The 15958-nt window shown below is 40.4% G+C and overlaps 1 protein-coding gene and 1 long non-coding RNA gene across 2 annotated transcripts in view; one reads left to right on the forward strand and one right to left on the reverse strand.

Moving 5' to 3' along the window:
* SGCZ (sarcoglycan zeta) overlaps window positions 1-15958 on the forward strand; it is a 728738-nt gene that overhangs the window by 611788 nt on the left and 100992 nt on the right. The window lies entirely within an intron of this gene.
* Window positions 10082-15958, reverse strand: part of LOC144589604 (uncharacterized) — a 389049-nt gene continuing 383172 nt past the window's right edge. Inside the window, exon 2 of the long non-coding RNA XR_013545819.1 lies at window positions 10082-12292. This is a non-coding gene — a long non-coding RNA (uncharacterized LOC144589604). The remainder of the gene's footprint in view (window positions 12293-15958) is intronic.

Here is a 15958-nt window from a genome sequence, read left to right on the forward strand (position 1 = left end):
TCTCTGATAGTCTGAAGACCAGACAGAAGAGAGGGTATTAAGCATTTCTGCAAACAAGTCCCCAGAGACTATTTTACATTTTTTATCACTTTGAATCTGGAACACACAAAGAAAAAATAAAAAATATATTATAACCAATATTTATATCAAGCACAAACATATTTACTCCATTGTGACACTTTTCATTTATTTATTTATTTATTTATTTATTTATTTATTTATTTGTTGGTTGGTTGGTTGGTTGGTTGGTTGGTTGGTTGGTTGGTTGGTTGGTTGGTTGGTTGGTTGGTTGGTTGGTTGGTTGGTTGGTTGGTTGGTTGGTTGCTGCTGATTTGACTTGCATCTAGGCTATGGTACAATAATGACTAACATCATGTCTCTGTGTGTCTCTGTGTGGAGCAGAGGGCTTCAACAATTTTTAAAATTGATAAAAGAGCACGAAATTGCCAGTTGCAACCAGCAGAATAAATGCCTTCCATATGAAATAACCTGGTCTTCCAGATTTCAGCAGTTCATCTGTTTAAGGGAAGAATAGTAATTTTCCTGTACCCAGAATCTGTAGCTTGTGTATTTTATTTCCGTAGCCTTGCAGCTTTACCTGTTAAATTATTTGGACCCTGAAGTACTTTCAAGAGGAAATAAAAGCCCCAATAATTTTACCTGCTGAAATTCACTCCTTAAATCTTTTTAAAGCTGTTAAGTGGGTGATTCACCTGAAAAAAGAACATACCATGCTAAAGGGATTGGCTGCCCTAGGCATGCAGAAAGGGAATACAAATGAAATCTTCATGTGGTTGTCATGACTTGTTCCACTTAAAGGGGTTTCAGAAGCATTGTGCTGCCTAGGAAACGGTTCCAATACTTCTCAAATGCCGGCAATTTGATGTAAAAGCATAGTACAGAGCCTTATCTGCAGCGTTTTATTCACAAATCATTATAGCTTTACAAAGAGGGGGGAGAGGGAGCTGCTGTTTTCAAGGATGCAGCTTGAGTGACTTCTACCAAACCTGAAAGTTGTTTTGACTGAGATCCCTGAACTATCAGCTCAAATATTATAGCCCGTTATTTGGATTGTTTTTGGTGTGGTTTAGTTCAAATCAAATCAAATCATGACATGTTTTGACTTAGAACATTCCATCTTGCCCCTTTTCAGAGCTGTCCCAATCCTTTCCGGAACAGTGCTAGGGCTTTTGGGCGTTTGTTTTGTTTTGTTTTGTTTGTTGTTGTAGTAGTTGTTTTTTCAGGATTCGGCACATTTCTAATTGTCCCATTGTGTAGCTATGTGGATGGTTAGTTCATAGCTGAGTAGAGCAGTGAGCGGTATTATCTGAGGTGCCAACCATGAGACATATTAGGTGGGTTATGACATTTTAATAGGTGATGGGGGGAAACCCTTTTATTTTCCTTTTCTCTGCCACTTTCTTTTTTATTGTTTTGCTGTGACATATACTTTATTTTAAATATTTCCTTATTGATTCAATGGTGTTCTAGATAAATGAGATACGTTGGTGGTATCTAGTTAGATGGATTGTTGTTTTGCTGTTTCATTTTATTTAGCAAAAAAGAAAAGAAAAGAAAAAGAAAAATCACCATGACCTGCTGAATGATGGCCAAGGGGGAAAAGTGGGGAATGAGCCTGTGTCGGACCTCACATCCCAAATTTATCGACAGATGAAAACACCTCTCCCACCCACCCACCCTCCATTAGTTTTGGCATAATGATTGCTTGAGTCGGGGAAATGTGTGAAAATTCCATAAAAGCAATTGCTCTGAAAAACTGTTGGATTGGAGACCATTTTTTCTCAACCACACCCACCCGCCCACACTCCTGGAGAATAAAAAGCCTATTTTTATGTTGCCTTTTCAGGCTTTTTGCCCACAGAGCAGCGTAGCCCCAAAAGAGCCCTGGCAGAAGAGTTACCTTCCTTCCACCCCCTAACCTTCACCCCAAAGTTTGCCCCTTGTGCTGTTACCATTACTTCTGCTGTCAGCTTACCACACTGCCACTGTCCTCTGCTGCTGTCTCCTTAATCACATGTAAACCAGGTAAACTATACATGTGAGTAAACTGGTGATCCATAGATCTGTCTGGACCATTCTCACAGGAGAATAAACAGCTCCAGTGTGAACAGAAAATCACTCAAGTGAGAGATAAGATAGATTGCACTGAGTACAGTGATGCCTCGATTTACGAACTTAATCCGTATTGGAGTGGTGTTTTTAAGTGGAAATGCTCATAAGTTGAAGCATCATTTCCCACTGAAATGCATGGGAACGGGATTAATCCGTTCCAGCATTTCAAAAATAAAAATAAAAAATAAAAATAAAACACTGCAAGCCCCATAGGAATGTGCTGGGGCTGAAAAAAAAACACCCCACCAAAAAACAAACAACAACAAAACACAGAAACATAACCTCACCAGCCCAAAACCACTATGCAAAGCCCACCGAGAACAGTTTTTAAAAAGCAAAAAGCAGCACCTTACTTTAAAAAGCACCCTGGGGCTCCTGCAGGTCTCTGGCACCCAGAGCTGTCCGTGCGTGGGGCAGAAACTGAAGAGGCACTGGCCAGAGAAGCCGGGAACCGGGTGGCAGGAGAGAAAGGGAACCTCAAAGCCTGGCTGAAGCGAACGTGGCCGGAGACCTTGCTGGGGCAGAACCAGGTGGGTGGGTGCCTACTCCGGAGCTGCCCTCCCTTCAGGGTGGTGGAATCCCAGTTCCCGCTCAGCCCCCTCCAGGTGAGGGATTCCCGGCCAAGGGCAATGGCCCAGGGGCCTCTTCCAGACAGATTCCCTCTGTCTGCCTGCCTGCCCGCCACCTCCTGCTCTGTCACGGCTTCCCTCCGGCCAGAGAAGCCAGGACCTGGGTGGCAGGAAAGAAAGGGAGCCTCAAAACCTGGCCGAAGTGAAGGGGACCGTTCACCTGCCTGCTGCCTGCTGCTCCTCTTTGGAACAGGAGGCTCCACAAAAGGCCCGACTACTCTCCCTTCCACAACTTCCTTGTCAATCTTCTTCCTCACTACATCTTCCATACCTCTGACAGATTTTAAATTGTTTGCCGAAGTTGCACACTTATCACCTTGAACAGGAATCCTAAAACCAAATTTAAAACCATCTAACAAATAAGGTACTGCCTCCCGATCTGGGTAAAACAGCAACCATTCTGCCAGTACCAGTACATTAATTGGACTGGGACCCCTTTGCAGGGGAGCAGAACATTCTGCAGGCCTTTTTGGGCCACCTTGGTCCTTGTCACCACTAGTTCCTGGGCATCCTCTAAAGTAGGATACGGAACTATCAAAGCCTGACATGGTATGAGACGGGGTCATGAGCTGCAGCCATAGCCCATGATGATGCATGTCATGGCACATCTGGTGGGTTTATCGTGGCTCTCATACAAACCCCTCATCATAGAGCAACCACTCAGAGCCGAGGAAATCAACTTATGCTCTGTATATAAGATCAATATATTGCATAAGCACAAAGGTCCTGGCCGGGTACGCCCTTACAATGGTGCCAGCGTAAATTAAACCCGGCAACCAATAGGCCCAACACCTCTCTGCTTTCTTTTCCTTAAATCTCCCTGTCTCCCTCTCCTCTTCCTTTTTACCTTTCTTTTCCTCGATCTCTCTATTTAACAGTTCAAATATGGCTACGTATTTGTCTTGTCAAATTTTATCTATAGTGGCCGATAGCAAGTGGTCGCCCAATGGTAAAGACTGATCCCCACAGAGGAGAACTCTTTGAGGGATGGAATTGTACCCCGTGTTTGGCATTACAGCTGCTGCAAACCCTTGACAAAACCTGGCCTTTGACTAGGGGATGACCACTATGGGTATGGTGCCGTCCATGGCTTTGAAGCTGGAAAAGGCCCTACTGGAGTGGGAGGGTTGATGCCAAAACTGTTAGCAGCACACTAAGAGCTGGTGGAGAAAACCCTGGTGGGTTGACCTCACCCCAAAGCGAAATCCCATCCATGTGTCACATATGTTGTGTAGGTGCAGACTCATCTGGGACAACAAATGCCAGAGTTGCCGAGCTGGCTTAAGGCAACTCAGTCCTTTGTTGACTGGGGTAAGGAACAGCACCATCTAAGCCCGTCTGCCTGCCAGCTGGAACACACAATCCTGTATAGGTTAGCTCGCCCACCAGTTGTTCTCTTGACTGCTCAGTTGTATCCATCCTAGGCCTCTGCGTGCCTCCCTCATCGGCATCAATAGGTATGGATGAGGAGCCACCCTCAATTGAAGCCACTGCAACTGCACCTGGAGCTGCAGAACATTCTTTTTCCAAGAGAGCAATATGGGACAACATTATGTCACACAAAGTAACAGTCAAGCAACAAATAATTAATATTGAATTAAGCAAGACCAGCTGGTTTGCACCAATGCGCGAACCAAATCCAAAGAAAACAAGCCAGCCGTGTGCGAGAAATTGAAACTGCTGATTCGCCTGGCTCAACCCTTTGCTTGCTCAACCCTTTGCAGGCTCCATCTCCCCTCCCCTCTGGAAGCAGCGTCATCCAAGTGCAATGCCACCCTCTGAGCAGAAGAGCAAAGCATCCCCACCATGGTGACTTTGCATCATGGTGGAGAGAACATTCTGCCCTTTCTCCCTGTCAACTCATCCTAAACATGAAGGACAAAATTTTTTTAAGAAAGGTAACAGAAACCATGAGCCCTCAATTCCCAGTCTCTTGACATGTGTTATGCACAGTTCACGACTGAATTTGTCTGAATATTATTCATTTGGATGATATATTTAAATATATTTATTCCACTTTTCAACTAGTGATGCCTAGGAGAACTATCAACATAAAAAACAAAACCAGTGTCAATAAAACAAGATGAAAATCAATTGTATTTTTTAGAGATGGGCATGAACCTAACCACAAACCATAAAAACCAATGAAGCCTGCTGGTTTGTGGTTTGATTCTTGATCCATTTTGAAGATCTTGTTTTGTCAAAATCCCCTTGGTGCTTTGTTTTGCTTTGGCAAAATGGATGCCTGGCTGCCCCCTTCCACCTGCCCCATCGCCTCCCTACCTGGTCCTTCTGCAACCACCACCATAATCATAAACAGCAGGCTGTTTTCTCTTCCAGGATCAGGGCCTGCTGCTCTGACAATGGTGGCAGGACTAGGTAGAGAGGCAATGGGAGTAGTGGGAATAGGGCAGGCAATCTCTCACAGGACAGACCCGAAAAATAAACCATGAACTGTTTAATTTTGGGGGAGGGGTTCATGATGGTTCATGGGTAGCTCTGACCCATGAACCAGCCCAGTTTGTCAGTTTTCACTCATCTCTAGTAATTTTCCTTTTGGAGTGTCAATAGTTTTAGTTGAAGCTTTTCCATTGACTGAGACCATGGAAAGAGAAGAGTAAAGGGTGAAAAAAAAAGATTCTACCATCCTGCTGGAATCCTGGCTGGGATTTGCTTTAAAAACAAACTATTTACACAGCTGCTGTGTAAAAAAAAGGCAACAAGGCTTAAGCAAACTTAGACTTGTTAACTCTGAGCAGATTCATTCTCACATGCAGAAGAAGAAGGTACATATGTGCCCACAAATCTCCATGCAGGATGAGGGCAAAATGAGCAAAGCACTGCATAGGTTAATTGCATCTTTGTGAGCAATCAGTTTATGCATTTGTATTTGCTCTGTGTCTGTGCTCAGTTTCAGAAATGGAGAAAAGTACGGGCCCACACCCCTAAACATGCCCAGTCTCTTCAGAAACAGAGAGGATATTAGAGACAATCTTGTGCACATCATGGAAATCACAACTATGGCAAAACCCTTGGTGTCTCAAGCTTTTACTGAAGGCAAGAACTCCTTCAGTGACAAGAGGATTCTTAACAGACTGTTTTGATGATAATTGAGTCATTGTCAAGGTTTCTTGACATCCCTAAGAAAAATAATAGTAGCCATCCACACCAGATATTTCAAATTCCTTCGAGGCCTGTGTGTGATGCTGGAGGAGTCAAATAGAATACTGCCTTTGTGACATTGTTTAATTTATCAGAGGAGGAGCTATGAGCCTGATTTCCAGTCTGCTTCAGTGCCATCACACCACCTGCCAAGAGGATGGCAACATTTCACCTACCAGTTCAACAGGGACCAGTTTGAGATATGTGACGAATCTAATTTCAGTCCAGGGTTTTATTGGTTTAGACTGCATAGCCCAGACTATCTGCAGAGTGAATCTGTGTTGTGGAACCCTTACGTGGATAGTTGTGGATGCCTCCAAAACATGCACATTTGAAATGCACACATAGAAAAATGTAGGTGTCTCAAATGCTTGCAAACCCCTCTGTAAACATACTTCAGTAAATGGGAGAATGTCTTAAAGCATTCAGTGTAAGACTTGTGCACAAACATTTACATATTTGAAAAGAAATAAGCAGAAAAACAGTCTGAACTTTTTAAGGGCAGAAACGGCAGGTGAAAAGGGCAGGTGAAAATGTAGACATCCATAGGTGTGACTTTATAGGTATGCACATATCATTACGGTTGCTTGAGACACAGAAGCAGTAGTGTCTGATATAGTTACTGAAAACATCATGACTCTGTTCAGTCTGAAAGAATCATCATTACAGACAGAGCTGCTGTCAGATTACTCATCACCGCTGACATGATGACCACCTTGACAGGCCATCTGCTGGACAGGCCAGCTGTTTCCCAGCTCAATTACCTGCCTGGCTGATATCTGCTCATCTCTGGACTGTTAGCCCAGCCAGACTGCTGAACATAATCAGATGAACACAACCAACACAGGGGACAGAATCCAAAAAAGAATAGTTGGTAAAGTTGGCTGAAGCTAAAAGATTTTTTTCCACTCCCCCACTTTAGCAGTAGCCACTGCCATCTGGAAGCAGCTATGACATTTCATATCACTGCACAAAGCTTTGATCGTTCATTACAGTCTATTTTTGTTCTGCTCTTTTTGTAAATTCTAATAATTTATGGGGCGGGGGGAAATAGCCCATGTTAATTCACTTCTGCTTCGTTAATTGTGTTAGTTAACCTGCAATGAAAGTAAACTCTGCTTCATCCAGCAGTTTGGCTCTTTTGGAACTTAATTGCTAATTGTACTGTGAGCAAACCTGATGGAAGAGATAAACATTTAGTTAAAATTAGATGAAACTGATGGAAGCAACGACAAGCAACAAACTGATAGATAAAGGCCAACAGTGGTAGATGAGGTCTAACACTGTTTTTGTCCACAGTACAACATTCAACAGACCTGCAACTATGCTTCCATGTTTTAAAAGATATAACAAGCTGAATTATGCTTTTGTTTGTTGTTTCATTTGCTGAAGGTAAAGATTTCCTTGCAGTTTCTTCCTATGTGCAGTTTTCTTCTTGCTTCTTGTGGGATTAGTGCTGGGAGCATGTACTACTGTGGGGACACTTTGAGCTAAATCCAGTTTCAAATAGAGTAGACCCCATCAATGGGATTTTGAGAAATCAGCGCTTAGGAAAGTTCCATGTATTGAGTGGGTCTGCTTAGGGATTAACACGTGGATTTAGCTCAGCAAAACAGTCTGTAGCTTTCCTGCTATGAATAAATAAAATTTAGTGACATAAAACCAATGGAGACATCCACTGATGGAAATCAGTGGAATCAGGAAGGGATCTCTTCTCCCTCTGCACCCCCTCAATCTGATCTAGAGGGCTGATAAATGCTCTGGACCTGGCTTTTCGAAGGCACCAACAGCTGCAGTGGGGAAGGGAGAGAGAAAAAAAGTTTTGATATAGTGGTGTTACAGTGATCTCAGCTAATATAATCATAGGAATCCAATCTCTCCCATTCAGGTGTTGTTCTTGTAAAGAAGGACCACTTAACGCTGTGTCAAACACTTCTTTCACATTTATTTTTTATTTCATTCTCATTCATTTTGATGATAAATCACTTAGAGATGGACGACGTTGCTTTTGAAAAAAATGCTTAAAATGTATTTATTTATTTATTACATTTATACCTCGCCCCTCTAGACCATGTCTACTCGGGGCAGCTTACAACATAAAATAAATCAATATAAAAATATATTGATTTAAAAGAGAATAAAATGTAAGAGAAATTGTCATGAGGGGATTGTGGTTCTTATGCTTGTCTTATTTATAAAATAGCAATCTGTAATCTAAGTGAAAAGATGTGCTTCTATATGTCAGGAAAAAAAATAAGAAAAAGGCCATGTGGTCCCTAAAACAATACTAATGCAAGAGTGGTTGTTCTTGCATTTGTTTTATACTGTTTTACATGCATAGGCATGCCACATAATTGCCCCCCCCCGCATGATTAGCTACCAATCTCATGCAGTTCTTCTGTATTCATAATCAATTTGATTGAAATATGGGGCTGGAAGAGAGTCTTGTGGATACTTTGGAGTGCCAGAAAGATGTACAAGTGGGTCTTATATCAAATCAAGCCTGGAGACAAAAAAGTTGAAGCTAAGACTGTCCTATTTTGGGCACATCAGGACAAAGTAGGATTCCCTGGAAAATACAATAATGCTGGGAAAGGTGGAAGGCAGTAGGAAAAGGGGAAGACAAATATGAGATGTATTGACTCCCTAAAGGAAGACCTAGCGTTCAGTTTACAACAGCTGAGCAGGGCTGTTGAGGACAGGAATTTTGGATATCTCTCATTCATAGGCAGCTTGAATATTAGAGGCAGCTTGACAGCATGTAACAACAAGGTATTTCTTTCACACACCATACATATCATGTGGGGATTGTTGAAGAGAAAAGAAAGGAAACTACTGATATCTGTTCCAGCTCTTGCCAACATCATGGTTGTACAGTGGTGCCCTGCATGATGATGATAATCCATCCCATTGAAATAGCTGTTTAGCGAAATCGTCGTAATGCAAAATCCGTTTCCGCATTGGAATGCATTGAAACACGGTTTAATGCATTCCAATGGGGAAAATACCTTGTCGTCCAGTGAAGATCGCCCATTTTGCAAGCCCCGATCAGCTGTAAAAATGGCTGCCCTGCGAAGCATGGGTCTGGAAAAGACAGGGCAGCCATTTTGCAAAGCCGACGATCAGCTGTAAAAACTGTCATCTTGTGAACAAACGGTTCGCGAAGCACGGAGCTAATCCAGCGAAAAAAAAACCATTGGAATGACTGTTTTGCAAATCACTATAGCGATCGCAAAAAGTCATCATTATGCAGATTCGTCATTTAGCGGGGTCATCATCTTGCACGGTACCACTGTATAGGTGATGTATATAGGAAAGGAACCATTTTGCTGTAGGATGTAGAGATGGGCATGAAGCAAACCACGAACCAGAAAACCCAATGAGCTGGGCTGGTTTATGGTTCATCTCATGATTCCACATGATCAGGGATTTCACTTTGCCAAAACCAAACCGAACACCAAACTTTTTTCCCTTTGGCATTCCCTTTGATTTGACAAAAGGGGATGCCTGCCTGCCCCATTCCTATTGCCCTCGTCATTTCCGCCTCCTTCTTCCCGCTGCCACCACTGCAGGTGCCCTCCTCAGAGGTAGTGAGGGCCCCTTCCGTGCCAAGAGCTTGCTGTTGTCTCTGAACATGCATCCATGGCGGCAGCAGTGGAGGTGGCTGAAGCAGGGAGGGTCAACCCTGGGCACGAACCAGAAAAACAAACCAGGGATTCATGGTGGTTTGTGGTTAGCCATTTTTTCCAGTTTGTGCCTATCTCTAGTAAGATGTAAATCTTCCCACACAATGATGAAGAACCACAACATTATTTGCTTCACCCAGCAAAAAAGATGTGGTATTTTATGGCATTCTCAACAAGAGGGTGAGAACATGAACAATTTATGTTTTTGTTCAAATTAAGCAAAATCAAAGAACACACAAAACACAAATGGTGCAAAACAACAACAGCAGCTGTGCTTTCTTGCACACACCTTTAAAGATTAGAAGTTTTGGAATTGCTGTTTGTACCTCTTCAAACAGAAAGCTCTGCCAATCTTTTATGGTTTGCTGTCAAGCCTTTTGGTTTTGAAAGGGTTGTACAGTGTTCCAAAAAAAGTGGCAGCAATACAAAGTTCTTAAAGTGTACAGAAATACCATATACTACAGTGACATCTTTTATTTTTAATTTTTTTTATTATTTTTTAATATAAGGGGTGACAAAAAGGAAAAGGGGGCTTAGGAATTTATGAGGAAGAGGAGAGACCATAACATGCTAACAATCAATCTGTACTTATTGCCATATCAAAGTTTTAAGTTATTCTGTTTTCTCTTTTCTGCCTTTTAGATTAAGTTCTCATTTCAATATATGCTATTTACACGTTGCCTGTTAATTTGGTCCATTTGTTGAATAGGTCCCATCTTTCTGTTGCCTTTTGTAGGGGATAGTCCTTCATGACTTCTGATAAAATGTCCATTTCTGCTATTTCCCGTATTTTTTCAATAAGATCTTCTTGTTTTGGTATCGTCGGACTTTTCCAATTTTTTGCATATAGAATTCTAGCTGCCGTAACAATATACATAACTATATGTTGCTTTGACTTATCTATGTTGTCAGGTATCATACTCAATAAAAACAATTCTGGAGTTAATGACACATTACAGAGCATTATTTGTTGTAACATAGCATGTACTCTTTTCCAGTATTTTTTCGCTATTCCACATGACCACCACATATGATAATAACTTCCCACTTGTGTTTCACATTTCCAACACTTATTTGATACATCTGTATACATCTTTGACAGTTTTTCTGGGGTCATGTGCCACCTATAAAACATTTTATATATATTCTCTTTAAGATTAACCGATCTTGTAAATTTTATGTTACTTTGCCATATTTTCAGCCATTGATCAATATCAATATTATGCCCTATGTTTTGTGCCCACTTTATCATACATTCCTTAACCATTTCATCCTGCATTTTAATTTCCAACATATAGTTATACAGTTTCCTAACAATTTGTTCTTTTGAACCCAACAGCAGCTTATCAAAAGTCGTTTGCTCTGAATAGAAACCCTCTATTTTGTCTTTTGCATATCTAGATTCTAACTGTGCTCTAGGCCACCAATCTACAGTATATATACTTTCTGTGACTCTAGTTCCTCCTTATACCTTAATTCACCATCCTTTCTTAATAAATCTTGATATCTTAAAAAATTTGCTTTTGTCGTAAGTCCAGGTTTTGTAAAAGCCTCTATCGGTGACACCCATGCAGGTATTTTGTGATAAATTTGTTGTATAATCTTTCTCCACATTCCCAATAAGGCTCTTCTTATCATGTGTGAGTTAAAGTTCTTTTGTTCTTTATCCTTTTTATACCATAGATAAGCATGCCATCCTAATTGCAAGTCATGGCCTTCCAAGTTAAGTAGTCTAGTGTTTTCTAGGGTTATCCATTCTCTTTTCCAATCTAGGATACAAGCTCTATAATACAGAACCCAGTCCGGAAGACCAAAGCCACCCCTCTGTTTAACATCTTGCATTGCCTTAATTTTAATTCTTGGTTTTTTGCCTTGCCCTATGAATCTCATAATTATCTTGTTGAGTTCTTTAAAAAAAGGACTGTTTTAGTATGATAGGAATCGATTGGAATAAAAATAAAATTTTTGGCAAAATGTTCATTTTGATTGTCACAATTCTTCCCAGCATCGATAGTTGTAGTTGTAGTGACATCTTTTATTTTGACTGGGTTGTTTCTGCTTTGTTTGTATTTCATTTTATTTTTTTCTCTTGTCTAGAGGTGGTCTAGCACTAAACTAGTATATCATCTTGAGTGATTAGGTGATCTAGTGCAGTGGTTCTTAACCTTTTTGAAAGAAACGCCCCCTTGAGCCATTGAGGAAGTTATTATTGCCCCCCTCCCCGTGGTGATGATATCTTATTTATTTATTTATTTATTTATTTATTTATTTATTTATTTATTTATTTATTTAAGACACTTAAATCCAATGACCTCTGAAAACATAATTAAATTTCAAGAAAATGAAATGCCCCCCAAAAAGTAACATTTAATGATTTAGTTGCAAGTGAATTTTAAGACGCAAAAAGAAATATAAAAAGGGCATAAAAACAAATGCAGGAACTAAAAATTTCAAGACAATAAGTCTGAAACTAAATTAAAATTGGAGGAAAATATATATTCATGCACACTGTAAAAAGGCTCCAGCCATCTTCACAGGTTTGGCTTGCTCCAGCGCCCCCCTACCGCCCCCCTTCTGCTCCAGCGCCCCCACGCCGCCCCTTTTCGTTCTACCATCCCCCTGAAAAATGAAATCGCCCCCTGGGGGGCATTATCGCCCACGTTAAGAACCACTGATCTAGTGCTCATATATGTAAAAAAAATCAGAGGATGATTAGGAGGAAAGAACATAGGGACAGATGTTCCCACAATCCTGGCCATTATATCCCAACTCCCTGTGCCAGCATATCCCCCATCTTTACAAGAACGAATCAACTGATCACACAGGGAAAAGTCCATTTGAATCCTTCCAGCTTGAAAAAAGTAGAAGACACAGAAGCAGAGAAAAAAGCCACGTTGGGAGCAAGAAGGGCCACAGTTGACATAGGCAGTTGGGACATAATATTGAATTGGCCTTTGTGTCTTGTGAGAAGAAGAAGAAAAAGAACTTCAGTTTAAGCCATACTATAACTGCAGCCAATCCCACAGTATTTGAATGTGTAGTCAGAGCCTTAGTGAGTATTTGTTACATCCCGTTTCTGTTGTTGTATGGTGGTCTGGCCCTGTTAATTCATTACTCAACAGAAGCCATTTTCTTATCAGCTGCACTTCTTTGTTCAACAAATTTAATTCAGGAAATTCTTTCATAACCACAACTTTCCAGATTGGGTTTCTAAATCATTCTTAACTCACAGAAACATGGAAGTGGTACCTATATACATGTACTGCTATTTAAAGAAAAGTCTAAAAACCACAGCGATTGTCTTTGACAATGCATTAGATTGTAAATTAAATGGCAAAAAAGTTAATCTTAGTGTGGAACTTTGATGTGGAAATGAGGTTTCAGTTAATTATTTGTTAGTTATCTGGATACCATGCTGAGATTTCCCCCCTCATTTTTATGTTGACTATGTTAAGTTTTAACCTGTTTTGTTAATGTTCCAAATAATAATTTGTTTGACTGAAACATACAGTTCTGGTCTTAGAAAAAAGTACTTAGAAGGGTAGAGACAAGAAAAGGAAAGCACTGAAATAAAATATGCTTTAATACTAAATTCCTCACTAAATGCTGAGGGGTTTTAAGCAAGGACTCTGAATAAATACCATATTTTGGACTTAAATGGACTGTTTATGGTTGCCATCCCGAGAGTATGTTTCATTGAGTACAGAGGTGCTTACTTCTGAATATAGTGGTGCCTTGCTAGACAATGATAATCCGTTCCAATGAAATTGCTGTTTACCGAAATCATTGTCTAGCGAAAAGCATTTCCCCATTGAAATGCATTGAAACCTGTTTAATGCGTTCCAATGGGGAAGAATCGTCATTGTCTAGCAAAGATTGGCCATAGGAAAGACGCTTTGCAAACCGCCAATCAGCTGTTTAAATCGCTCTCTTGCGAAGCTTAGGTCCCAAAAACACCTGTTTGCGAGCGCGGAGGGAGCTGTCAAAATCGTCATCTAGTGAAAATCGGTTTGCGAAGCAGGGACCAAACATTGTCCAGCGAAATTCCCGCATAAGAATCACTGTTCTGCGAATCGCTATAGCGATCACAAAAAGCCAATGTCTAGCGAAAAAACTGTCATGCGGTGTAACTGTCTAGTGAGGCACCACTGTAAATAAGTATAGTACTGCACAGTAAATACAAATGCCTGGTGACCGAGGGCTGAAAGTGTAAATGGAATTGGTTAGCACTTAATGCATACATGCTGGCTCATATCTTGTTGAACACTGGAAAAGGGGAAAGGTTTGTTGGCTTAGTAACACAGCATTGCCTACATTTTGCCATTGAGTAAATGAGACATCCATCATTCGGTGACCACCACTGACTTATACTTGTACAACAATGTCCTCCGTGTGCAAGCAGCAAAAATATTGAACAGCTCACACTGTGGTCCATGCAGGAGCAGTTTGACAGAATAAGATCCTGGCCAACATTTTGAAAAATATACTCTCATAAGGTTCAAAATATAACTCAAAATTAATTAAATGTACTGTTGCGAGAAGTCAGAGAAACATCCCACTAATTCTGAATGCATCAGAACAGGTGAATGTCAAGAGCCTAGAGAAAAACAAGAAGTTAATAATAAAAGTGTGTGTGACCATCCTAAAGTAAATATTGGGCTATATCATATATATTACTAATTAATTTCTAATTTTGTAAAGATAAAGCTGGGACTTGTTAAAGAACAGACTGTTCAAGAACAGACTTTACAATCCAGCACAAGCCAACTGAGGAGACTTAAATGTACCTTCTTGTTACACTGTGGACAAAACACCTACCAGGCAAAGGAAAAAAGACCTTGTCTTTTTTTTTATTAGATTAATTGGCATATAGTGTATTCTCATAAGCTGTGCTTATTTTAATGTGCTTCTGAATTTTGGTTAAGACTCATTTAGACACAGTTGGGTTGAAATCAAAGGCAAGCCAGTAACCCTGAAGTTTTGTGAAAAATGGGTCAGTACCAGTCCAATGACAGAGATTGACCAAAATCATGTTGCCTGGTGTAATAAATCACAGTGGAGTAGTGCAGGCCCTCTGATTGATTGATTGATTGATTGATTGATTGATTGATTGATTGATTTGTTTGTTTGATTTATATACCACCCATCTGGAAGCCAAGGCCACTCTGGGCAGTTTACAACAAATAGACAAGCAACACAATAACAAAATAATGCAGTATCAATACAACTGGGGGGCACGAATCAGATATCATAAAGTGCAGTGAGAACAAAAATACAATAAAATAAATTACAGTTAAAAGCATAAAAATATGAAAAAACAAGAAGCATGGAGGTGTGATGGATGCTATATTATCGAGCACTGTTATATCATGGTGTTGTTTGTTCAGGGAAGACCTGAAATCTGATGAAATCCTATTTCCAGCTACTGGCAGATTTGCTTTAGTGTGAATTTTTTTAAAAAAAAAAAAAAATCATGACAAGATGGTCTTGCATGCACAGGCATCACATCATGTCCTCTTGTGATACCCAGAGTGAATTCAACCAATAGTCCAAACTAGAGAAGAGTCATTGAGTAATTGGGCTTTGTAGTGCTACTTCACTATTCAGCAATTCATTTAATGGATCTACAGTGGTGCCTCTCTAAATAATTGGTTCGTTAAACAACAAAACCGCTATACGATGACTGTTTTGCGATCGTGAAATGATGTTTTAATAGGCAAAATCCACTTTGCAACGATCGGTTCCTTGCTTCGGGAACCAATTCTTCGCATTACAATGATTTTAAAACAGTTGATCGGTGGCTTCAAAATGGCCACCCGTTGTCTAAAATGGCTCCGTGCTGTGTTTTTGGATGGATTCCTCGCTATACAGGCACCGAAAATGGCTGCCCCATGGAGGATCTTCACTGGACGGTGAGTTTTTAGCCCATTGGAACGCATTGAACGGGTTTTCAATGCATTTCAATGGGTTTTTTATTTTCGCTTAACAAGGATTTCGCTCTACAGCGATTTCGCTGGAACGGATTATCCTCATTAAGCAAGGCACCACTGTACTCTAATTGAGAGTATCAGTTAGAGTGAACATGGATCACTTGCTTCACAAACCCTGAGCCTCAGAGAATGCAAACCCTTTGAAGACAACACTTTGATAGCTAAAGATGATTCACAAATGTGGCTGAGCTGTCAAGAGACAAAAGTACAGATTTAAAGACCTAAGAAAATGTAATTAAAAATAATAATATGCATATTATATTTATAGACTATTTTCTCTTTCAGAATGATGGGATTCTGTAGGTAATAGTGTTTTAAAAATAATAGCAGTGAAAAATGCCTAGGCCCAAGAGTCAAA

This window comes from Pogona vitticeps, chromosome 5, assembly GCF_051106095.1.
Source record: "Pogona vitticeps strain Pit_001003342236 chromosome 5, PviZW2.1, whole genome shotgun sequence".
In the NCBI taxonomy this organism is placed as follows: Eukaryota; Metazoa; Chordata; class Lepidosauria; order Squamata; family Agamidae; genus Pogona; species Pogona vitticeps.